At 42.0% G+C, this 26566-nt stretch overlaps 1 protein-coding gene across 2 annotated transcripts in view; it reads left to right on the top strand.

Moving 5' to 3' along the window:
- LOC126484043 (protein misato) overlaps positions 1-26566 on the top strand; it is a 93540-nt gene that overhangs the window by 9087 nt on the left and 57887 nt on the right. The gene's annotated exons all lie outside the window — the stretch shown is intronic.

Genomic DNA, 26566 nt, shown 5'->3' with positions numbered 1-26566 from the left:
TATCGAATGTATGTAAAAAAAAATTCAGAGTTTCTCTTCAAAATGCAATATGTATGACGTCTGTACAGTGTTTACTTTTTGTGCAATAAATAATTGAAAGTGTCCCCGGACTTTATGTTCACCCTGTATTGCATAAGCTGAATGTTGCAGGCTGTTTACAGACAGTGTTGTAGTCTGTTGAGTGCTTAAAATGCTAGGACACTGTAATGAAATGTAGGAAGACATATAGAGGAATGACAGTTGCTGCAATGGCTGGCAACTGTCAGTCACTCTTAAAAACAAATCTCCACTCCTGTATGCTTCTTAAAAGTGAACATTGATTTCTTTCTCGGTAAGAAGATTGTTTTTTGAAATGCTGTCCATTTCCATCAACTGAAGCCTTGACTCAATAATTGGTTTTCAGCATGGAGAGATACATAATGAGTAACAACAATGTGCTGTTGCTGGTTTGGTACTATGTATTCAGTGATGATATGTTTATGAAGGAATTTTTGGAAATTTGTGGTAAGGTCTTATGGGACCAAACTGCTGAGGTCATCAGTCCCTAAGCTTACACACTACTTAATCTAACTTAAACTAACTTATGCTAAGAACCATACACACACACACACACACACACACACACACACACACACACACAAGGGAGGACTCAAACCTCCGATGGGGGGAGCCACGCGGACCTTGGCAAGGTGCCTTGGACCGTGCAGCTACTCTATGCGATGATGAAGGAATAACTTCTATTTCCAAAGATGAATGTGTTAGTATCAGTAACAACATACAGTGATTTTATTTTTGTAGTATGAATAATTCTTTCAGTTGAGTTCTTTTGATGTGTCGTGGTTAGAGAAGTGATTGCTACACTGGAAAATATAGATATGGTTTACAGTTTGCTAAGTGTTTTTAATCTACTGCAAAATATTTCACCCCTGCTGCATTATGCACATTTTGTTGTTCCAGATTTGCATGGTAACTCATTAGATGTGCATGGCTCTACTTATTATCTTTGCTATCTTGAAAGTAGCCTTTGTAGGTATAGTTATTTCATATATGTTGTTTATAAAAGTTTTTGATCACTATCAAGAGTAACTAGTAGCTCTTACAATTAGTCATTTGTGCGTTACTATTTTTCCAGTGTCTGTGGTGAAGAAAGATGGCATCCAAATGTAACGTGTACAATATAATTAATTTTTTGATGTGTGCTAGAAGCTGTACACTATCTGATCAATAGTATCTAAACTCAGCTATATCATATGGAATTGACCACTAGATGTGATGAGATGCAGAGAATGGATCGAACAGGAGAGCTCACTGACTTTGAATGTGGCCTAGTCATTGGATGTCATTTGAGTAACAAAGCCATCAGGGACATTTCAGCCTATCTAAAGAAACCCCAGTTGACTGATGGTGATGTGACTGTGAAGTGGAAAAACAAAGGAATGACTAGCACAATGACTGTATGTAGGCAGTTAAAAAGAAAAAGAGTACAGTGGTTGAGCAGCTACTCATAAGCCATACATTTCTGTAGTCAGTGCTAAGCGATACTTGAGGCAGTGTAAAGAGTGACTCCATTTTGGAGTGAATGACTTGAAATTGTATTATTTGGAGTGATGAATCACTCAGTACCCTGTGGCAATCCAAAGGAAGGATCATGTTTGATGAATGCCTGGAGAATGTTACTTGCCATCATGTATAGTGTCAACAGTGAAGTGCAGAGGAGGTGGTGTTATTGTATGGGAATGTTTCTCATAGTTAGGGGGTGGTCCCTGTATTGCACTTAAGAAAATCTAAATGCAGAAGGAAATAAATACATTTTACAGCATTGTGTACTGTATGGGGTAGCGGAACAGTTCAGAGATGATGATCGATTATATAAGGATGACACTGCAGACTGTCATAAAGCAGTATCTGCATGGTAACCATTTGTGGGCAATAACATTCCTAGAATGGACTGGCCTGTCCAGAGTTCTGACCTGAACCCAGTGGAACACCTTTGGGATGAATTAGAACATTGACTTTGCTCCAGACTTTAGTGCCCGACATCACTACCTTCTCTGGTTTCAGCTCTTGAGGGAGAACAGACTTCTAAGGTATTCAGACTCCTTATTGAAAATGCAGCAGGATTTAAGCCATCATAAATGCAAAGGGTGAACAATCCCATATTGATGTCCACTAATAGGTGTCCAAATACTTTTGACCAGATGGTTTACATGTGTCCTCATTCCAGGCCTGCTGGATGTATATGTATGATATTTGCAAGTAATCATATGTAAATAATTATAACTTCTGGTTTACACAACTTTTAGGCAACTACCTCAGATAGGAAACACAGAAAATTGAAATGTAAATGGATATCTATAGACAAATTGAAGGAATAGCTACTTGGAACAATGGCTCAAAAGTGAAACAAGGTTTGGCAAGAAAAGAGTCAACATTGACTATTTGATGTTTCAGTGTAAATTCACATTCTGGAATGTTACTAATAAGCTATAGTTAACCGATGATTATTAATAAAAGCTAAAAGTTGAAGGATCATAGGGTGCAGCACTGAATAAAATCTAGTTCACAGAACATAGCCTCACCACTCAAATGACAAAAAGCAGAATATCAGAAAGAAGTTCATGGTATAAAATCATAGTTAAAGGGTTAGTTGAGCAGTGGGAGAATTTAAATGATCAAGCATTGACTGATAAATAATGGTTTGAGCTATCAGTTGAAGAATTCAACCAAAGGGACTGCTTACCACCAGTATGTGTGACAAATATTGATGGAGATGAATGTGGCATCACCAGTGTCAAGAACGGCATTTGTATGTTGTGGAGAGCCTTACTCACAGAATTCTGAAACCCCAAATTCCAGTATGAGCTGGGAAAGATTTCTTCGTTCAATGTTCATCTTATATAATAACCCTGAGGGTAAAAAACACAAAATTCAGCCTTACATAAAGTGGTGTTGACAGTACTTCTTTGCATGTTCCACTCTTTAATATAATAGGAATGGGTTGCAGCAAGCTGGAAGGGAGGGGTGGGCGGGCATGATAGTGAGGCTGATGATGATTCTGGGCTATATTCCCTCTACCATACATCGGTGACGTGTCAGGAATAGGCATAGACCTATATCTGGGAAAGGTGAAGGGAATTTATTTCTTCCCAATACTTTCTCCATGAATATTTCACTTTGTGAGGAAGTCGTGTAAAAGTTTGAAAGCTAGTGATTCAGGATATTTTTTCCTGCTTTGTATGTCTGTTTGGCTGTGTTTCCATTTCCGTTATTGGCATATATACTGTTCTAACTAAGAATGTAAGGAAACACATGGCCTTTAACCTTTTAAGTGGGCATGACAGATATATTCGTCCATGCTCTGCTATTGCACAGTGGGTTCAACGGATATATCCATCCACTGCGTTCTTTGGCTAGTAGCTAGTGGGAATGACAAGTTATCGGCCTGCTGTTGACACTGTGGTGTTAGTTGAGCTTTGTCCACTAGATGGCGGCTCTTGTCACGCAACACAGCATTTTCTAGGCTAGTTATAACATTGTCCACCCGAGCGTGCATCGAGAAAATGCGTCCTGTGAAGCAGCCACAAAAGCGCGACTTTTTTGTCTGTGTTTACCGCAGTGTTAGTGAGTGATCTTTTGCAATGGCGAAAAGAAGTCGTTTATCAGATTCGGAGATTGAGAAGCTGCTTTTAGAAAGTGACGATAATTTCAGTGACAGTTCTGAAAGTTTTCAAGATACAGATGTTGAGACTAGTGAAAGTGACTTCGATTCAGAAACATTTGACGACGAGACACTACTGTAGCAGACGGTACCTAGTGAATTTGTGCGTGCTAGTTCAGTTCGTATTCAATATTTGTTCAGTGGTAAAAGTGGTACAGTTGTGCCTCTAAAACAAAACAATGTGATAAGTTGTTTTATGTGTTTTGTGGATGATGCTTTGTGCACAATGATAGCTGAACAGATGAACTTATATACAGAACAGTTCGTAGCTTCTCATCCTAATTTAGCAGAACGCTCCAGGGTTCACAGTTGGCAGAACACTACACGCGACGAGGTAAAAACACTTATTGGAATGCTTGTACTTCAAGGAATTCTTCACAAACCAGACCACAAAATGTACTTTTCAAAGAGGGAATCAGTTGACACACCTTTCTTCAGGAAAGTGATGAGAGAAAAGCGGTTTCATCTTCTATTGAAATTCCTCCACTTTGCTGACAATGATCCACTAGGCACTATCAGCAGAAACCTATTCACAATTCACCCCATTATGGAGTAACTGCGGCGTAAATTCACATCAGTGTACATGCCAGAAAGGAACATCACCGTTGACGAATCGTTGTTGCTCTGGGAAGGACAGCTTGGATGGAAGCAATATATTCCATCAAAGCGTAGCATATTTGGCATCAGATGGTACGAACTCTGTGAAAGCAGTTCCGGGTATGTATGGGACTTTATTGTTTACACTGGAAGGGACACTAATTATGGTAACCATTACCCAGACAAAAAATAACCTTTCGATTTGTTTTGGAGCTTGCACACGATCTACTCGAGAAAGGCCACTGTATTTATCTTGACAACTGGTACACCAGTACAGATTTGGTGGACAAACTAACCAGCAATAACACCGATGTTGTTGGCACAATGTGGCAAGACTTCGTAAAAAAGGAAAAACTGAAGAAAGGGGAGTACATAACAGGGTACAAAGGCAAGCAGATGGTAATGAAATGGAAAGACAAAAGAGACGTTGTTATGGTCAGCACCTTCCATGACGATACATTTGTAAATGTAAACTTGAAGAAGTTGTCGTTGACTACAACAAGAATATGGGGGGGGGGGGGGGGGGGAGATAGGTGCGATTCTCAGTTACAAAGCTACCAGATGGCCAGAAGCAGGCTGAAAAAAATACTATCAGAAGCTTATCTGCCACTTGTTGGACATTGCATGCGACAATGCATACATTCTGCACAAGAAGCATGGTGGCGAACAAAGTAGAATGAGCTTCCCGATTAGTCTTGGTGACCATATCTTCACCACATCAAGGGACATCAGCAGGACGCCCACCTTGAACACCAAAAGCAACACGCCTTACAGCCAGGAATTTTCCAGACTTTCTGCCACCCACAACAAAGAAAAGACCAACAAGGAGGTGTGTGGCGTGTACGAGAAAAGGCCTTTGCAAAGAGACTTCATACTGGTGCGCAGAATGCGAAGTTACCTTGTGTGCAGCACCTTGTTTTTAAGTGTTTCACACTGAAAACGATATGCAATATTGTGAAAATACAGTTTTGTTAACTTCTGCAATATATTTTATTCATTTCCACCCAATATCAATTTAAATCCAACAGTGAAAACACGAAGGAAAATGTGAGAACAGTGCGCATCACTACCGCGAATGTGCGCGCTGGTGTGTATTACCCACTGTGGAAGAGGCGCACGCGCGCGCAAACTACCCACTTAACAGGTTAAAGAGATACAATTTGCTGGTTCATGGAGTGACATCAACCAGAATAAAATGAAAGTAGTTTGCACATCTCGGAACACATTTAACACTTAATTTCCCAGAGGTCTGTGCATGCCTGTATAAAGGTGCTATCCATGTCAGGTGTCACTAGTGTAGCACTGCTTATGCGTGGCATACATGATGACAGCGGTTCATGACCAGGTTGCCTCTGGTGGCTGCCTTGGGTAGTTGTGAGCATGCTATTTGACTTCGCAGAGCTGGGGGCGGCAGTCAGAGGTGGGGGGATTTCCCAATCCACCTGGACTGGTGTGTGCAGATGAAAATGATTGGGACAAGGGCCACCCACAGATTCCAGGATGAGCTGTAGACATGACTGGCGATGAGGATGGGACCCATCTGGATGTTAGAGTCTATGAGATGGCACGCTGGTATGATTAACAATGATAGCAGACTGGAAATGAGAGGCTCTGTCTATGGACATCTGGCTTCCATCGCCTCTGATGGCAGTGCCTGCTCAGTGCAGTGGCAGGTGCCAGCACAGGCTGCAGGAGGAAGCATGCCTGCCGTCAGTGCTGACAATTTCCCCACTGCTACGGTAAGCAGGCACTACGAGGCCTGCTCAACTCCCAGAGCAGCCAAGGCCAGTGATGAAATGAGATGTCAGGTCCACAGCCTGAGGAGGGGCCCTGTGCTCATCCTGTGATGCAATTTCTTCTGGTGGCATGCCATGAGGTGATATACGGTGTAAACCATAAAGACACAGCAACTGCACCAGTTGTGGATGATGGGCAGAATCCAGTGAGGCTGCCATAGAAATGCCCTATCCCAGACTGGTGTGCCTGTTACAAATGTTGATGCGACTGGTGCCACTGGGGGACACCTGCTCAACAACAAAAGGCTGGGTAGTATCCGTGGCATGCAGGAGCTCAGAGGGCAGATGGAAGGGAGGTGCTGTGATATGACAAATGCTATTGTGCATAAAGAAGTCCTTGAAAGATTGAGCCACAAACTGAGTAGAATTTTCCAAAACGGATGCAAGGCAAGCCAATTTGGAGCATATCTTCAACACTTCATCAGGGCCTTGACAGTCACGTGTGCTGCCATAGACAGAGGACAAACGACATAAGGAAAATGAGAAAAAGCATCAATTGCCAATAACCAGAAGTATTCAAAAAAGGACCGATGAAATCAATGTGATCTATTTCACAAGGCTGTGTAGGGGCCATCCATGGCGACACAACAGTGCGCAGTACCACCTGCTGACCCAAACACTTGCGTCAGACCACGAAAAGGTGTTCCACCTTGCAGTCAATGCCTGATGCCCAACCGAAACACATGGTGGCGCACCCACAGTTTTGTGTGGGAGTTCTCCCCCTAGTGACCATGATGTAATAAGTGAGGGAGATCTCGCTGTAGAGCTGCTGGAACCATGACACGGGGAGTAAACCCTTCCATCTACAGGAGACTAACACCATACAAGAGAGAGTGGCAATGGTGCAATGCATAAAAATTCCAGAGCAGGTGTGGCACCGTGGATGGTCGGACCCGTCATGTTGTATCATGCATATGATCCCCCAGAACACTGGAGCCACTGCCATAGCAGAGACGATATGGGAGGTAGTGACTGGGAAGCCATCCGCTGTGTGCCTTGCTTCTGTATCCAGTTGAAAACAAAGCAGTTCCCCCTCACTGAATGAGGAGTCATGGCCCATGGAGAGCCGGAACAGAGCATCTGTGTTCACATGTTGTGACTTGGGATGAGAATAGGTCTCATAATTTTACTGGTACAAGACCAGAGCCGAACGCTGAAGATGATGAGTGGCTTTGTCTGGGAAGGATGCCATAGGCAAAACAGAGAAACCAAGGGCTTTATGGTTGCTAATTAAATGGAATTTTGGACCTTACAAGAAGACATGAACATTTTTGAAGGATTAGACAATAGGAAAAGCTTCTTTTTCCACCTGAGAAAAATGTTGCTGAGTCAAATTAGATTTTTTGATGCAAAGTTAATAGGCTGGTCAGAGCCATCTGAATGGCAGTGGGACAGGACCACCACCGCCCCTCACTCGGATGTACCTGTGACCAGTACCAGTTGTTTGCTGGGTTGAAATATTGCAAGACACTATTTGGGACAAAGACAATCCTTAAGCTGCATAAAAGCATGCTCACAGGCAGAAGACTGAACAAATGGAGCACTTTTCTGAAGCAACAGGTGCAGGGGGTGGGTGATAGTAGCAGCTCTGTGAATAAACTTGTGATAGTATGCCACTTTGTCAAGGAATGACTGAAGTTTGTATAAATTAGACAGATGGGGAAAAGCCATAATGGTGGTGGCATGTTCTTCAATGGGGCGCACACCCAACCGGGAAATTTTGTGACCCAGATAAACAAAGGAAGGCTGAAAAAAGTGAGATTTAGCGAGATAACATTTGAGGCCCACGACCTGTAGAACAGTAAACAAAGAACAGAGGTTCTGCAGGTGACCATGTGTGATAGCAGCTGTCAGGACAATATCATCAAAGTAATTAATACAGTGAAGGCAACAATCATAACATGTTCTAAAAAATGTTGAAAGACTGCAAGAGCACTAATGGCCCCAAACATTAGTTATTGATATTGATAGAGGTCGAAAGATGTATAAACCACAATCAACTGTTTTGATGTCTCATCCAACAGAATCTGAAGGTAGGTTTTGGCCAACTCAATTTTTGAAAAGAATTGTCCCTAGCCAACTCCTTCAGGTGAGGTAGGGAGTAAGTGTCTATGACTGGCCGTGCGTTAATAGTGACATTGAACATGCCACAGAGCTGAAGTTGACTGGATATCTTCTTTACAGTCACTAAGGGCATAGCCTATTCATGTGAGGAAATCGGTCTAATCACTCTGAGTGACACAAGGGCTGGTGGAGGGCTTGAGGGCAATGTGTGCCAGGAAATTGTTTGCACTACCTAACTCTGGGGCAGACAGACCGAAAAGTCAGAAGGAATCCAGTTTATGATAATGTACTTGGTCTGAAACCAGATGCACTGCATCTGTGACAGAAAAACCAAAAGTAGGAAAGGCATCTAATCCTAACGAATTGTAATCACTGGCATTGTTAACCACCAAGTAAATAACAGAATGAACAGCTGACTGGTAAATGGTGTCATCCATGAACTGGCCAAGAATAGAAATATGCTGCTTGTTGTAACATTATCAACCAATGCTTCACACATCTGCAGTGTGGAACCAAGCATGGCATGCATCTGTTAGTTGAGTAGGGACACGTTGGCCCCCTTGTTGACTTGTAGGGTTTATGGCTTATCCATCACTCGCACTTCAATGAAAAGTTTGTTCTGGCATGCAGATAACAGCAAACACAATGATGAAACAGAATGAATACGACATCCTTTGATTCCTACAGTGAATCCTAGCGGGAAGGGGGGGGGGGGGGGGATATCGATGTACTGCTGCTATGTGAATTTTGTTTTAAATGGCAAGAGGTCCACCACTGCTTAGGGCAGGCTGCCTGCTCGTGCTGTATGAAATGAGGGGCATGAAAGAAGGGGTGTTCACTGTTCCTGCTACCAATGACAAGTTTGTCTCTGTTGGCCTGGTTGGCTTGTTTGTACTGCAACTACTTCCTCTTCCCCCAGCACACTATGCTCCATGCAGCAGGGCTGCATGCCGGCAACAACAGTGACATCACTCCAAGCCTCTAATTGGTGGCCTGCAACGCAGGAGACCTTGAATGACTTTGCAGTGTTAAAAACCTCTTCTGACATAGGGTCCTCAAACTGAAGGGCATATTGATGCATCTTCTTATCTGGGGCGAAATGAATGATTGCATCTCTGACTGTGATGTTTGCATAAGACTCTTGATACTTAGCCTTGATGAACTGACACTTAGGATTGAGGAGGACAGAAAACTACATGTAACCAAGACAGAGCAAGCCTTGTTCTTGCAGAGCAGCTAACTAGCACAGTAAGTCATACATACAAGGGGATATCCATCATAAGAAAAAAGCCTTACAGACCTCGTTGTTAACCACCTAGAACACCAAGAAATGTAGGTGAAGCCACTTCTTGTAAGCTTCCGAGTCTTTCGTGGGCTCGTTATTGGGGGAGGGGGGGGGGGGGGGGACATTGGTGAGTGAAGAACTGATGGCTGAGCCTGTGTCAACGTAGCCAACAACCACCATTTATGCCTGCTGCTGTTGCAGAAGTGACTGGAGTAAGAGCTAGATGGCAGGAAACTACAGAATCCAAAACACACAAAAATCCTGGCTTCAATGTCGCTGCTTGTGTTCTAACTAGAAACAAATGACCATAAGATAGATACAATTTATTGGGTAATGGAGTGATATCAACAAGATGCAGTGAAAGCGTTTTACAAATTTGAACACATTTCCCTGGAGGCCTATACATGCTTTGCTAAAGATCCATTCCATGTCAGGTGTCCCTAGTGTAATGTTGTACATGCATATTGGAGATGGTGACAATTGTCAGTGACTGGCCAGCCCCTGGTAGCCACCTCGGGTAGTTATGGCCATGCCATTTGAACGTCAACATGCATGATGCTTGCTGTAGATCCCTGTTGGCAGTAGGCGTAGTAACTGGTGATTTACTACATATACCATCTCCTTCAGTGTCGTATAATGTTCATACTTATCCTTTAGTTTCATATTTTTTATTTCTTAAGTGTAAGAGACTTCAAACTTCAATTTTTCATAGTCTGTCCCAGTTTTGCAACTGTGAAAATGTTGACCATACAGAGAAAGAGGGGCAATCTGCTGGAAAAGAAAGAACATCCAACCACCATCTTCGTCCTTATCCTTTTGGCAAATCACATTTTAACTCATAATTATGTCTCATTCGAATACCAAACTTATAGATTCATGGAACTGCAATGGACACTCACATGGAAATTTATTTGTTACTTCCAGGAAGTCTTTGCATTCACTCAGTGCACTAAGCTACCTTTGTCTAGTTCAGACTCATTGATGACATCTTCCTAATCTGGATGTGTGCCAAGGACAGCTATTGCTTTTTCCTCCAACTACTCCCAAATCCACTTCTCTTGGTCCATGTCAACTCAGTGGATGTTCCTGGATGTTGATTTCCTCTGAGATGGCTCACTTCTGTCCATATCAAATACACAGGTCACTAGTGATGCTTCCATTCTATGCCCAAAGTCTCTCCAGCATAACCTTGTTACTTATGGCTGTCAGATCTGGAGTGGTAAGTAGGAGGTATCCAAATATGCCATTAACCGTGCTGAAGCATCTACAGATGGTCAGTATCCTGGGCAATGAGTCTAGAAACAGGATTCCCATGCCATTTCTTTGTATGACAACAATGAACCTATTGTCATTGTGAACCAGCCACTGACATACGCTCTTTACCATCCAGTACGCCCTAGGCCTTGAAAACCTGAGTCACATCTTTCACCAGAGCTTTGACTACCCGTTGTTGTGTCATGATCCATAGGATAATCAACACAAAATAATATTCTATTGCCCAGACAACTTATGCAACATTCTATTCGATCCCTGAGCCACCCTTGCTTCTAATCCTGCACCTATAGAGTATTCCTTCATAGATGACCCATTTGTAAGACCTTTCCCATGAACTCCCCCTACCCCTCCCCCCCCCCCCCCCCCCCAATGCAATCCAGTCACTAGTATTTCCTTTCCTATCACATTGGTGCCATGTGTGAAAGAAGCCATAACATAGACCGGCAGTGCAACATTATATGTAGGTTGGTGAAGTAACCATCTTCCAAACTATGTCTAAAAACAAACCCCAGACCATGCAACACACCTCAGTACCAATAACTACAACAGCTGCTGAGTGTCTGCAACATTTAGAACCACTATCTCTCCTGCCCCATTCCCTTACCCACACTTTTTTACTCAGTTTTGTTGCCACTATTCATCTTTGAATCTGGGCAACAGAGAGAGAGAATGAGTGTGTGTGTGTGTGTGTGTGTGTGTGTGTGTGTGTGTGTGTGTGTGTGTGTGTGTGTGTGTCCACCCAAGCGTACACAACACGTCTGTCAGCTACAGGTGTTGTTGTTTGCCATCATTCTTGTTACAGATAATTTGCAGCGGCACTGCCTACTGATAATGACAACAGAATTGATTGCCAAAATATTGTGATTGGTGCATTCTAACACCTGGGTGCACACTTGTGAATTATTTTATTATAAAATATGCTAGGGAAAACTGAAGAACTACATTATTTTTGTTTATTGTTCTAGCCTGGTCTTTAGAGGTTTCATCATTGTCTAATCCAACTGACCTTTCTATGTTAGTTTGGTTGCAGCAGGACCTCTGAGTTATGAATCAAATGTGATTTTTTAATTCAAAATCTGGTGCATTCAAACTATGATAACAGTCATAACCTCAAGTGATATTTCAAAGTAGAATGATTGTATGTCATCATTCACAGTAATGTGCTGCAACAAAATAAAGATGTAGAACAATATGTGCACTTCTAGATTCAGCCTGACTGTGGATACACCCATATTTTAGAGGCAGTTGCAGAAGATGATAAATAGTGATGTTTTTAAAAGAAAATGATTATCCAGAATCGCCTTGCACTACACAGCCCAGCACAGATGAAAATTGATAAGAAATCAACAATAGATAAAATATGAAAACTAAGGAATTTAAAAGTGGCAGCAAGTTAGAGGTCATGGAAGAAAGGCTGAAGAAAGTGGTGTAGATATGACAGAGAGACATACATCAGGCACAAAATAAAAGAACAGTATAATAAAAAATGGAAGATTAGAAACCTAAGTATCAACACATACTCCAAACCAAAACAAGAAGATACAGGAGGCATGGAAGATGGGAAAGAAGGTAACACACAAAGTAAAAATTTATTTCTAACTGAATGAAGCCAGGTTAACAAAACAGATATTAAGACTCACAGGGAAATAAATTCACAACAGCTTGTATTAGAGAAATAAAGAAGACCATTCATTATAGAAACAGCATGTGAAAGTTTCAAAAACAAAAAAAAGAAACACTCTACAGAAAAATTTTTACTTAGATTAATTCCTAAGCAGAGAATCCATAAAGCAGTCATAGTATTGACCAAAGACAGAAAGTGACAACATTTAGTGATGACAAAAGTGTATTAAGAAAGAGAAAATATCAATGGAAGAGAAAGATGTAATCCTTGTTTAATATCAAAGTAATAAAAATGCAGATGGGACCTCAGTGACAGAATATTTATTTTATTTTATTTTATTTATTTATCAAATCATACATAGACAATACATATTATACAGATGTCGTCCAAATGTACATGTAAATTTTATGTGAGTCATTACAAGGAGGTAAAGATATGAATATATACATAAAGTTGACACAAATAAAAGACACTTACACATAAGCTTTTGGCCTCAGCCTTCATCAGATAAAGAAACACCTACCTTTCATTCACACAAGCATACACACGACCGCCAACTCAGACAGCTCGGACCAGACTGCAGCTATCACATAGAATGTAAGCAGTCATCTGGCAGGAGAAGGGATAGTGTACAGATGGGGGAGAGAGAAGCAGTGTCGGTGGAGTGTGCAGGGACTAGAATGGCAACAGTCAGAATGTTGGGGGGCAGGGAGGTGGGGAAAATGGAGTAAAAAGAGGAGAGGAGCAGGGAAAGATGGGTGAGTGCGTTCACAGAGGGTAGCGAACAATGAGGGTGGGAGATGGGGATGGGAAGGAAATGATAGGAAAGAGAAGATGCAAACTGTTGGGTAGAGGGTGTGGGGACGGAATGTTACTGTAGTTAGAGCCCAAGATAATTACGGGAGCAGAGAATTTTTTGTAAGGATAACTTCCATCTGCACAGTTCAGAAAAGCTGGTGGTGGAGGGAATTATCCAGATGGCTCGGGTGGTAAAGCAGCCATTGCAATCAAGCATGTTATTGTCCAGATGCATGTTGTGCCACGAGGTAGTCTAGTTTGCACTTGGCCACAATTTGACGGTGGGCGTTCATCCTGATGGACAATGTGAAAAGCTGTGCAGTGATTTCAACAGAGCTGGTAAATGACATGGCTGCTTTCACAGGTGGCCTGGTCCCTGATTGGGCAGGATAAACCTCTGACAGGAGTGGAGTAGGAAGTGCTGTGTAGGTGGATTAGTCAGTTCTGGCACCTGGGTCTTCCACAGGGATATTATTGTTGTGACAATGGTTTGGGATTTGGACTGGCATAGGATGGACTAGGGTGCTGCAGAGGTTGGGTGGGCAACAGAACACCACTGTTGGAGGGGTGTGGAGGATTTGAGGTAGGATGTCCCTCATTTTGGGGCATGATGATAGGTAATCAAAGCCCTGGCGAAGGATGTGGTTCAGTTTTAACCAGTCTGAGGTGGTACTGGGTGATAAAGTGGGCATCCTTTTATGGCTGGTTCTTTAGGGTGGTGAGAGGATTGGGAGTGTGAATGGAAACAGCACAGGAAATCTGTTTGGGGCTAGGTTTGGGGACAGTGCCTGTATATGAAAGCCATGGAGAGACACTGTGTATACTGGGTAAGGGAGTTCTTGTCACTGCAGATATGCTGTTCTTGGGTGGCCATGCTATATGGGAGGGATTTTTTGATGAGAAGGGGATGACAGCTGTCAAAATGCAGATACTGTTGGTGGTTGGTGGGTTTAATGTCAACAGAGGTGCTGTATTCCAACCTGGAGTTTCCATTGTTCAATATAAACATAAAATATACAAAGCCATACAATCCTAACTGAATCAGTTCATACATTCAGCCCAGAGGAGGTGCAATGTCATGCTGATAAATGGGCTCAGACTGTCAAGTTCATTATAAATTTGCATAGATTTTGTAATCACTGAAATAAAATCACATATCCTCTCAATAAAATTTATGTGTATACAGGTAGACACCATTATATGCTTGTTCGTTATCCATGTTTTTGCTTATACATTATTTTAGTTTTAAGTCTAGTGCTGGCAGTTGTTTACAGTATGTGGAAGCACTAATGCATCTTCTGTCATGTTTGTCAAGACATGAATCATCAGTTCAGATCAGTAGAGGTGTGAAGTTGCACTTGACAGGATTTGAACAAAAATGTTGAATATAAGGAAAGAAAGTGTGCCTTTGGAGGGAAAGAAGCATGTACAAATATCACATTCTAACAAAGAGAGAGAGGGGCTGGCCAGTACTTACCTCAGCTCAGTACTGCCGATAGATACATAAAAAACAGAACCGAAAATTTACGTTCCTAGCTTTCGGAACAAATGTTCCTTCATCAGGGAGGAGAGAGGGGAAAGAAAGGGAAGAAGGAAAAGTGGATTCAGTTACTCACAATCCAGGTTATGAAGCAACAGGGAAAGGAAAACAGGTAGGGTAGCAAGGATGGAGGCATGGTTGTCAAAGGGAAGCCAAAGGTATTCTACTGTAAGTACTGTGCCAGCTTCAAACCAAAGAGGATGCATACAGAAGTAAAGAGGTATACAGTATAAAGATAAACACAACTATGTAGGATGGAAAGATGCGTGAATGGCTAAAGAGGAAAGGAAAAGAGGAGAAGACTGAAGAGTAAATGAGAGTGAGATGGTTTAACATAGGTTCAGTCCAGGGGGATGGCGGGATAAAAGGATGTGTTGGAGTGCAAGTTTCCATCTCCGCAGTTCAGAGGGACTGGTGTTGGGTGGGAGAAGCCAAATGGCACATACGGTGTAGCAGGTTCCTAGGTCCCTAGAATTATGCTGGAGGGCATGTTCTGCTACTGGGTATTGGACATCTCCTAGGCGGACAGTTCGTCTGTGTCCGTTCATACGCTCAGCCAGTTTAGTTGTTGTCATACCGATGTAAAAGGCTGTGCAGTGCAGGCATGTCAGCTGTTAAATGACATGTGTAGTTTCACACGTGACCCTGCCTTGAATTGTGTATGTTTTACCAGTAGCGGGGCTGGAGTAGTGGTTGTGGGGGGATGCATGGGGCAGGTTTTGCAGCGGGGTCGGTTACAGGGGTAGGAACCGCTGGGTAGAGAAGGTAGTCTGGGAATATTGTAGGGTTTAACAAGGATGTTACGGAGGTTAGGGGGGCGACGAAAGGCAACTCTGGTTGGTGTGGGGAGAATTTTGTCAAGGGATGATCTCATTTCAGGGGTTGACTTGAGAAAAGCATATCCTTGGCGGAGTAATTTGTTGATGTATTCGAGGCCAGGACAATATTGTGTGACAAGGGGGATGCTTCTGTGTGGTCTGGGGGTAGGAACATTGTTGTTGGACAGGGAGGAATGTATTGCTCGGGAGATCTGTTTGTGGACAAGGTCTGCAGGATAGTTGCGGGAGAGGAAAGCACTGGTCAGGTTATTGGTGTAATTGTTGAGGGATTCATCACTGGAGCAGATACGTTTGCCACGAATACCTAGGCTGTAGGGAAGGGAACGTTTGATGTGGAATGGATGGCAGCTATCAAAGTGAAGGTACTGTTGTTTGTTTGTGGGTTTGATATGGACAGAGGTGTGGATGTGAGCTTCAACAAGATGAAGGTCAACATCCAGGAAGGTGGCTTGGGTTTTGGAGAAGGACCAGGTGAAATTCAGATTCGAAAAGGAGTTGAGGTTACGGAGGAAATTAAGGAGTGTTTCTTCACCATGAGTCCAGACCACAAAGATGTCATCTATAAACCTATACCAGGCCAGGGGAAGCAGCTGTTGGGTCTTCAGGAAAGCCTCCTCCATGCGGCCCATGAAGAGGTTAGCATAGGACGGAGCCATCCTGGTTCCCATGGCCGTTCCCCTGATTTGTTTGTAGGTCTGGCCTTCAAAAGTGAAGTAATTATGGGTTAGGATGAAGTTGGTAAGTGTGATAAGGAACGAGGTTTTTGGAAGATCTTCGGGTGGGCATTGGGAGAGGTAGTGCTCAAGGGCAGAGAGACCATGGGTATGTGGGATGTTTGTGTAAAGGGATGTAGCATCTATGGTGACAAGAAAGGTTTCAGGTGGGAGAGGAGTGGGAATGGATTTGAGGCGTTCTAGGAAGTGGTTTGTGTCTTTGATGTAGGATGGGAGTGTGTGGGTGATAGGTTGGAGGTGTTGGTCTACCAGAGCTGAGATACATTCTGTTGGAGATTTGAAGCCTGCTACAATGGGACGGCCAGGATGGTTCTCTTTGTGGATTTTGGGTAATAGGTAGAAGGTAGGAGTACGGGGCTCAGGTGGAGTGAGTAAGTCTATGGAAGCCGTTGTGAGGCCTTGTGAGGGACCTTGGATTTTTAGGATTTTCTGCAGCTCAGTCTGGATGGAGGGAATCGGATCCTGGGTAACAGCTTTGTAGGTTGAGGTGTCGGAGAGTTGACGCAGTCCTTCTGCCACATACTCCACACGGTCAAGTACCACAGTTGTGGAGCCTTTATCCGCTGGGAGGATGGCAATAGAGCGGTCTGTTTTCAGCTCCTTAATGGCACGGGATTCAGCTGAGGTGATGTTGGGGGTTGTCGGGATGTTCTTCAAGAAGGACTGGGAGGCAACACTGGATGTGAGGAATTCCTGAAATGTCTGCAAGGGATGGTTTTGGGGGAGGGGAGGAGGATCCCTTTGAGAAGGTGGTCAGAACTGTTCTAGACAGGGTTCAACACTGGGTCTAGTATTTGGGGGCTGTGTTTGGGTAGTGAAGTGATATTTCCAGTTGAGGTTCCGGGTGAATGAGAGGAGATCTTTAACCAAGGCAGTGTGGTTGAATTTAGGCGTGGGGCTAAAGGTTAAGCCTTTTGATAGAACAGATGTTTCTGGAGGAGAGAGGGATCTGGATGAGAGGTTTAGAACTGAATTGGGACTGGTGATATGTGGCATTTGACTGTGGTTATAGTTGAGATTTGGTCTGTGTGGGGTATGTGCTGGGATGGGGAGATTGAGTAGGGTGGCTAGGCTAGGGATGTTGGCTATGAGGGGGGTTTGTTGAAGTTTCTGTTGTGGTTGGAGTTTGTGAGGGATAGGGAGAGGGACCCCACTTCTTACGTGTTGCAATAGCACTGTGGATAGTTTTTTCAGGTGATGTGTGGCATGGAACTCAAGTTTGCAGCTGGCTTCTAGGATGATGTTCCTGAGTGTGTTCTCCAAGGAAGGGTTTGAGAGGTGGAGGACTTTGAAGAGAGAGATAGGAGCTGTTGGGAGTGGTGGTTACATGAAGTAGTGTAGAGATTCAGGACAAGTTGGGTATGGGCTAAGGATTGAAGGTTCTGGAAGTCCAGGAGAGACCGGTGAAAGGAAGAATTGCACCCAGAGATGGGAACTTTTAAGGTAAGTTCTTTAGGGGTAATACCGGAGGAAAAGTATGTGGGATTGCAGTTTGGCTACGGTGAATGCATGTTTCCGGAATAAATGTAAATAATGTGGTATAGGATTAGGGTACATAGTGGGTAACAGGTGGGTAGGGAAATTAAATAACTAAAGTTAAAATAGTAATCATAAGAAGGAATAAAACACGGAGGGAAGAACGAGAAAGAAAGAAATTGTGTTGGTAATGTTCAATACCAAAGGAAGACCACTAAATAAGAAAAATATGGAAAAAGTTGACCAGACCTAGCAAGTATGTCCAGATCAGGAGAAAAGAACACACATTGCTCAAAAACTGAGATAGCGAGTGGCTAAAAAAAGATCGCGCGTGACGCAAAAAAGTTCGCGGGTGGTTCAGAAATGTCCCAAAAAAATTTTCCTGTGGCAGAGAAAGATAGCCAATGGCACAAAATTATCGCCAGCAACACGAAATCGACGGAAATGGATGATACTGGTAGGTGTGGAAGAGATTGTTGGCTGGAGAACAGCAAATAACGAACGTTAAAACTACGGGATGTTAAATAAATAAATCAATAAATAAAAAAGAGAAGTGGACTATAAACGGAACAAGATAATAGGAGGAAAATGAAACTCGCACAGTTGGTGACGAAACTATTAATTTATGTATATATAAAACACTGAAGAAGAGAAAGTGTTTAGATGACAGATGTAAGTGATAGCTAACAAAAGGGACAAAACAATGAAGGATGTGGACCATATAGGTGATCTAAATGATAAATGGAAAATCTCATATAAAGATGTGAAACAAATACCAACAAAGAGATAGAGGGGCTGGCCAGTACTTACCTCAGCTCAGTACAGCCGATAGATACATAAAAAACAGAACTGAAAATTTACGTTCCTAGCTTTCGGAACAAATGTTCCTTCATCAGGGAGGAGAGAGGGGAAAGAAAGGGAAGAAGGGAAAGTGGATTCAGTTACTCACAACCCAGGTTATGAAGCAACAGGGAAAGGAAAACAGGTAGGGTAGCAAGGATGGAGGCATGGTTGTCAAAGGGAAGCCAAAGATATTCTACTGTAAGTACTGTGCCAGCTTCAAACCAAAGCGGATGCATACAGAAGTAAAGAGGTATACAGTATAAAGATAAACACAACTATGTAGGATGGAAAGATGCGTGAATGGCTAAAGAGGAAAGGAAAAGAGGAGAAGACTGAAGAGTAAATGGGAGTGAGGTGGTTTAACGTAGGTTCAGTCCAGTTTATCTTTATACTGTATACCTCTTTACTTCTGTATGCATCCTCTTTGGTTTGAAGCTGGCACAGTACTTACAGTAGAATATCTTTGGCTTCCCTCTGACAACCATGCCTCCATCCTTGCTACCCTACCTGTTTTCCTTTCCCTGTTGCTTCATAACCTGGGTTGTGAGTAACTGAATCCACTTTCCCTTCTTCCCTTTCTTTCCCCTCTCTCCTCCCTGATGAAGGAACATTTGTTCCGAAAGCTAGGAACATAAATTTTCAGTTCTGTTTTTTATGTATCTATCGGCTGTACTGAGCTGAGGTAAGTACTGGCCAGCCCCTCTATCTCTTTGTTAGTATTTGTTTCACATCTTTATATGAGTTTTTCCATTTATCATTCAAATATCACATTCCTTAGAAATAAAGTTAGAAGTTTTGGATCTCTAAGAGAAAAGTGAGAATATTGTTGACATTTAGTGTGCTTTGGGACTTAATGAAACCACTGTGGGGATTATTCATGATAATACAGAATCAGTTCAAGAAACTGTTTGATCTTCAACTAAATTAAGTATGCCTTGAGTGCTCTAATATCACTCAGAGGTGATGGAAATAATGGAAAAAATGCTGGGTTATTGGACTGAGCACCACAACCAGCAGCATATGCCTCTCACTGGAGCTTCTATTCAGGCTAAAGCTAAGAGCTTGTACGCAGATTTAACAAGAGGAGAGGAACATACAGCACATATCTCAGCAGATCACAACATTAAAAAGACAAGAAAGGCAGCTGCAGCTGATGAAGTTGGATCCGAGGATTTTAAAAAGTGATTTAAAGAAATTATGACAGAGAAAGGCTGTACTATGAAGTGGGCTTATTTGGAAATGAATGCCTAGCCTTACACACTCATTCTATTAAAGAAAAAACAGCACCGGGATATAACACTTCCAATTACCAATGCACTGTCCTGTTAGGAGGAAATGGTGCAAGGGACTGCAGATTAAAACCCCTTATAATCTACCACTCTCAAAGTCCCAGGGTGCTGAAGGGTTGTGAAATGGAGTAAAAGACTTCTGCTATTTTCAGTGACTATTTTGTTAATGAACCCACCGTGAGAAAGAAAAAAATCCCTTTCAAAATTCTTCTCCTCTTTGACAATGTTCCCAGCCACCCACTTCCCATTACTGAGTCAGATCAAGACACTGAAGTCCTGTTTCTGCCACTCAATACTGCATCTACCCTGCAACCCATGGATTAAGTAGTTATTTCTACATTCAAGGCATACTGTCTGCATAAAACTTTCTCAAGTCTCATATAAGGATGTCATTCAGATGATAGACTTACCTTCACGATTTTCTGGTGACAGTTTAATATTAAGGACAATTGACTTTATTAGAAATTTATGGATGATATCACTCCAGATTGTGTAGTTGGTGTGTGGAGGAAACTGCAATTCAGTGCTGTGTCAGTGCTAGAAGATGAATGATCTGTGATATCAGTGTTGCTGTGAGAAAAATTTCAAACATGGCACGGCAGATTGGATTTCACAGCTGTCAATATAGAGAATGTCTGTGACCTCGTAAACTCTCATTATGTGTATCTGAGCGATGAAGATTTGTATGTAAGAAAATCCATTATGGAAACTGACTATAGCACCATCAAATTCTTCCAGTGTAGTTGATCCAGAGGCTATTTAGGTTGTAGATGGACTTTATGAAAACAGTTTTAATGTATTAATGTGTGTTTGAGTATTGTATTTTTGAATGCATTAATTTGGCACTAAAATGACTTTTGTATAAATGATAATGGTTATTTTTAGTAGAACTACTAAGAAACTCTTGTTTTTTAAACTTAGTGTGTGAATAAATGAGAATCTAATCCCCTCATTTTAAATATAAAATGACTCTTGATTCACATGAATTTGGTATGTGCTGCAATTCAGCAGAATGTAACTGTCACATATAATGAGATTTAGCTGTTTTTATAAAGTCATAGTCAGTTTTTCATAGGCTTTTACTTTTGTCTTCCCCAATCAGCAAATCCTTTTACACACAGCAGTGAGTCAATAAAGGCTTTACATAAGGCAACAGCTGTCCTCCGTAGATATGTAACTATAATGAAAAATTTAAGTTTTGCCTTAATATAAACATTATCAGAAAAATGTCATTGGCCAAATAGCCACTTAGCCCTGATATATAAAACACACATATATACGCACTGCCTGACAAAGGAAGTAAAGCACCCAGAAGGGAAAGAGGAAGAAAAATAAAACTTCATGGATTTAGAAGGTATGTGATGTTATTTCACTGATTACAAAATATACACACATACACATTTACAATGAACTTGGCAGTACAAGCCCACTTATTGGTATGCCATTGCAACCCCCCCTCCCCTCCAGTGATCTAGATGCATGCACTGATCTGGTTGGGAAGGGTGTCATAAAGCCATTTTATTCTCTTCTGAGTCAAACAAGCCTGTAACTGTTGTAATTTGCCCTTGATATCCTGGATACTGGCAGTGGGTCGAAGTTAGAATCTGAGCCAATCTCACACATGTCCTATCAGGGACAGATCTGTGGATCTTTTTGGGCACAGGAGTACCTCAATATCACTCAGACAGTTCGTAGAGATATGTGCCTAGTGTGGCCGAGCACTGTCCTGTTGAAAAAGGCTACCATGACACTTGTCACATAAGAGGTAACATTTGAGGATGCAGGATGTCTGTGACATATTGTTGTGCTGCCGGAGTTCTCTCAATCACAGACCTAAAAAGACATGCACAATGATTCCCCACACCATGGCACCTGGGGTAATGCAACTGTGCTCTCCAAAACATTGAGAGGATGGGACCTCTCCCCAGGTCACTGCATACTTGCCGACTGTGGTCATCATAGCCAGTGTAGAACCACAATTCATTGCTGAACACAATGTGATGACAATACTAAACATTTACATGCTCACTGATGTTGTGTACATTTATGAAGCTACATTTGTGTCTGACCATGTCTTCTGGGTGTTTTGCTTTTTTCCTCAGGCATTCTGTATAGTGAAGGAACACTGATGAGCCAAAACATTATGACTACCTGCCTAATGGCTTATTTGTCTGTCTCCAGAATGAAATATATCACTGATTCTGTGTATCAGGGATCCGACAGTTTATTGGTAGGTTTTTGGATGTATGTGGCATTAGATGTCTATGCACAGGTCATGTGATTCGTGTAAATAATGGGCTGCTGATTTGCATATGTGGTAATGACACCTGATAATGACCTAGATGGGTTGTATATGAATTACATCAAGAGAATTTGGTCACTCAGACATCAATGTGAGTTCACTATAATGCTCCTCACACCACCAGAGCACGGTTCTGACTCTGGGACATGGACAGTTATGCTGCTAAAAGATGATGTCACTATTGGGGAAGACTTCAACCATTAAGGGATGATGGGGTCTGCAGCTATCAGCGTGTCTTTGATTGCTACCACAGTTCCCATGCAAGTGCAGGAGAATGTCTCCCATGGCATAATACTGTTCCCACCAGCCTGTGGCCATGGCATGCAGCATGTTTCGAGCTACTGTTCACTTGGATGACGGCTGACAACTGTCAACTTAGTGTAGCAAAAATGTTATTCGCATGAAGAGCCAACACATTTCCATTGATCGACGATTGAATCCTGATTATCCCTTGCCCACTGCAGTCATAATTGACAATGTCTTTGGGTCCATATATGAACATGTAGGGGTGGTCTGCTGCGGAGCTCCATGTTCGACAACGTATGATGATCATTGTGCTCTGGAACAATTGCGCATGCACCAGCATTGTGCTCTTTTGGCAGAGATGCCACAGATCATCATCTATCGTACTTTATGGAGCAGACGAGCCTCTGAACCCCACATTCTTTGAAGAGTTGTGAACATCCAACCATTTAGCACCATTGGTAGTTTCACTGCCCTCCTACCTCTTTCTGTAGATGCTCACAACAGTAACACATGAACATTCTACAAGTTTTGCCGTTTTCGAGATACTCCTTTGTCCTTTGTCAAAATCACTTATCTCTACAGATTTCCCCATTTGTAGCCCGTGTCTTTCTAGGATGAACTTCCATCCTTGTCTGCTCTGCTTAAATACTATTGTTAGTGCATCACGTGCTTGTGATGCCACCAGGCGACATCCAATGTCATGGTGGGCAGTGGCCAAAATGCTTTGGCTAATCATTATACTATTAGTGTTTTAAGCTTTCTGAATATGGTTTGCAGTGTGTCAGAATGACTATTCACATAGCCTCTCCTGCAGTGAAAAGTTTGTTTTAGGTGCAAGTGGTGAAACCCAAAATATTATTCCATGTATTGCAAGTGCAGGGGTTGTTAAGTTTCACTCGTGGAGGTAAGTGGGTAGCCCAAGTCACGGACAGCTAGAAGGCACTTGAATCCTTTATAAATTTCCAATAGTTTACTACAGAAAAATGTCTCATGTAAGGTGGGCAATGTGTGGCGGGCATCAAACCCACAATCAGTGTTGCATGGCATGTAGATGAGATGTAGCTAGCACTCCATATGTCCAGCTCGGATTGATGCAGGGTGACCTTATGAGGCTTGTGTTCCTGGACAGCCATACTGTGTTGGAAACAATGCATATAAGGGATACAGGTTTCCTTAAAGCACATAATAAATGAATCCTTTGCACCAGGGAAATTTCCAAAGTTTTTAAAACAGGAAACAGTTGCATCTCTGCTAAAGAAGGTAATGCAGACGACATGGAAAATTACCAGCCCATTTCCCTGCTGTCACTATTCACAAAAATAGTAGAATTAATTATGATAGATTAATGAATTACTTGAATAAATACAACATTTTAAGTGAATCACAGTTTGGTGCCCAAAATTAGTGAAGTACAAAATCAGCTGTAGTAGAATTCATAAAACCGATACCTTTGATGGTCTTGGCCAAGATGAGTGCATCACAGGCATATTTTTAGATCTTTCTAAGGCCTTTGATACAGCTGACTGTAGGATACTACTACATAAATAAGCTAGAAGCATTAGAAATAAGAGAAGTAGCTAATGACTGTTTCTGATCATAGCCAACAGACATGGTACAAAGTCAAGTAATGGAAACTCCAGGTTGAAATATCATCATATTAAGAAAAGATAGATTGCTACTCACCATAAAGCAGAGCAGCTATGGTGAGTAGCAATCTATCCTTCCCTAATATTTTCAATAGGGGTACAAAGAGTAGTGATAACACATACCTCAAATAAATCTAATTTTTTAGTAAAACATATATCAGAACCAAAACACATTAATGTAGGAGTTCCTCAGCATAGCATATTAGGACCAATACTGTTCCTAATATACACTGATCAGCCAGAACATTATGACCTACTATGGATATAAACCCATCCAGGCAATAGCAGTTTCACCTGGTGAGGAATGACTGCTAGTCAGACACACGCATGGTGGATGTAGTATCAGTGAGCGTGCTGTCCGCGTACAGAATGGGGAAGGCACGCGATCTTCCTGATCTTGACTGAGGGCAGATTGTGATGGCCCAGAGGCTTGGCATGAACATTTCAGAAACTGAGTGACTTGTCCGGTGTTCAAGGAGTGCTGTGGTTGGTGTCTTCAACACATGGTGAAACCAAGGTGAGACTGTGTTCAGATGTTGTGTGGTTGGGCAGTCAGCCATCATTACAGATGTTGTACACCATAGTCTGGGCAGACTGGTAAAACAGGATGGGTGGCAAACTGTGGCAGAACAAATATCAGACTTTAATACTGGGCAGAGTACAAGAGTGTCTGAACACGTAGTGCACTGAACTTTCGTAACAATGGGCCTCCACAGCCAATTACCCATGCATGTGCCAATGTTAACACCACAACATTGGCAACTACGATTGGAATGGACACGTGGCCATCAGCACTGAACACTTGTGCAGTGGCAGAGTGTTGTATGGACTGATGAATCCCAATACTTTCTTCATAATGCTGGTCTCATGAACTGACATACGGCCGGGAGAGTGGTGTGTTGACCACAAGCCCCACCATATTCGCATCCAGTGACGCCTGTGGGCTGAGGATGACACGGCTACCAGTCTGTACCGTTGGGCTTTCATGGCCTGTGTGGTGGAGTTTAGGTTTTAGGTGACTTGTGTGTGTCAGTGTGGTGCCAACTTCCTCCAGCAACCTACCAAGACCTCATTGCTTCCATGTGATGATGCATCACCATTTTTATCCATGCCAAAGGTGGACATACCAGCTATTAGGCTTATATTTACCAAGAGAGAATAAACTTGAAACTCAAAACAACATTTTCTACAAGAAATAAAACTGTGCAATAAATTGCCAAAGGAGATTAAAGAAATTGCTAAAACAAATAATGTTCTGGCTGATCAGAGTACAGGGTGTTTATAAATGAATATCAGGGTTTTAATGGTTTATAATATTTATTATATTAAACTTACAATTATAAATGATATGTCGAATGAAAGAGCAACTCAGACAGTTTTACCAAGAACCTTATAAATGTTCAATGTGAGCACCATTTGTCACACGGCACACATCGAGTCTATAGCCAAGTTCTTCCCAGACGTTGATAAGTGTGTCTTCAGTGATTGTAGCAACAGCTGCTTCAATCCGGTTTCTTAATTCAGGGAGGTCTGCTGTTAGCGGAGGCTCATACACACAATCCTTTATGAAGCCCCAAAGGAAAAAATCGGCATGGCGTTAGGTTGGGTGAACATGGAGGCCATGCAAAGCAAGCCCTGTCATTGTTGTTTGGGAAGAACTCGTCTATAGACTTGATGTGTGCTGTGTGACAAATGGTGCTCACATTGAACATTTATAAGGTTCTTGGTAAAACTGTTTGAGTTGCTCTTTCATTTGAAATATCATTTATAACTGCAAATTTAATGTAATAAATATTATAAAGCATTAAAACCCCGATATTCATTTATAAACACCCGATACATCAGTGACTTTACAAGCAGCATTAGTCATGGGGAAAAAATTCTCTTTGCTGTTGACAGCGATATTGTAGGCACTGAGAAAACAAGAGAACTCCTTGTGAAGAAAGCAAATGAAACAATCTGAGAAGTTTACACTTGATCCATAAACAATAAAATGACATTGAACATAAAGAAACTAAAGCCATAAATTTTGTTTTGAAGAGGGAAAATGACACTGTTGAATGTAGATGGCACCTCTATAGACTGTGTAACAAATGCAGGATTTTAGAGTCTTATCATTAGTGTATGACAGTCTTTTAGTTACAGACTATTCATATATACACCCATTTCCTAGCTATGGCATTTTTTTGCGGGAAAAAATCACACAAAATATGAACACAATTTTCAGATTGCAGAAGAGGGTCATAAGAATAACAACCAAAAATAGTAGTCAACCTCACTGTCAAGATCTGTTTGAAACACTGGGGATTTTAATTGCACCATGTGAGTGTATTTACCAATCAGTTGTGCATCAAAAATAACATTGATAGTTAATGCACAAACAGCTCTGTCCATGACCATTGAACAAGATCTAGACTGAACTTATATTTACCAAGAGAGAATAAACTTAAAACCCAAAGCAACATTTTCTACAAGGGAATAAAACTGTACAATA

The sequence above is a fragment of the Schistocerca serialis genome, chromosome 6 (genome assembly GCF_023864345.2).
Source record: "Schistocerca serialis cubense isolate TAMUIC-IGC-003099 chromosome 6, iqSchSeri2.2, whole genome shotgun sequence".
Classification (NCBI taxonomy): domain Eukaryota; kingdom Metazoa; phylum Arthropoda; class Insecta; order Orthoptera; family Acrididae; genus Schistocerca; species Schistocerca serialis.
Note: the sequence above shows the minus strand (reverse complement) of the source record. Positions and strands in the feature narration are given on the sequence as shown.